This window comes from Bubalus bubalis, chromosome 22 (assembly GCF_019923935.1).
Source record: "Bubalus bubalis isolate 160015118507 breed Murrah chromosome 22, NDDB_SH_1, whole genome shotgun sequence".
Lineage (NCBI taxonomy): Eukaryota > Metazoa > Chordata > Mammalia > Artiodactyla > Bovidae > Bubalus > Bubalus bubalis.
The window spans coordinates 34,919,126-34,919,719 of NC_059178.1; the positions used below are offsets into that span (position 1 = coordinate 34,919,126).

The 594-nt window shown below is 36.0% G+C and overlaps 1 pseudogene; it reads left to right on the forward strand.

Annotated features, from left to right (window-relative positions):
* Positions 1-270: 270 nt before the first annotated feature.
* LOC112581485 lies at positions 271-369 on the forward strand (annotated as a pseudogene).
* Positions 370-594: the final 225 nt, after the last annotated feature.

The window sequence follows — 594 nt, forward strand, 5'->3', positions numbered from 1 at the left end:
GGGAATGCAGTAAGCCAGATATCAGTAGACCTTGTTCTTAACTAGGTCTTTTAATTTATTTTCTTATAAATAAGGACAAACAAGGGGGTGGGCTCACATTTCATATTTTCAAGACAGTAAAAGTAGGTACTGCTCTGTCTACTTCAGTCAATATTAAGAAGAATCAAATGAAAGACCATATAAATGTTTATTTATAAGCCTTTGTGTTGGTATGTCAGTTAAATTATTAAATGAAAGAGTATAGAGTTTCTGGTTTTCAGATGAATAATGGAACATTCCATTGTGCTCACTTCAGCAGCACATATATAGAGATTAGTATGGCCCCTGTGAAAGGATGACTCTCAAATTCTTGAAACGGTCCATATTTTTAAATATATAGCCAATGGGAATTTGCTCTGAACTCAGGGAACTCAAACAGGGGCTCTGAAACAAACTAGAGGGGTGGAATGGAGAGGGAGATGAAAAGGGGGTTCAAGAGGGAGGCCTATGGTGATTCATGATGGTGCTAGCAGAAACCAACAAAATTCTGTAAAGCAATTATCCTTCAACTCAAAAAAAAAGTAATCACTTTCTCAAGGCCATATAGATAAATAA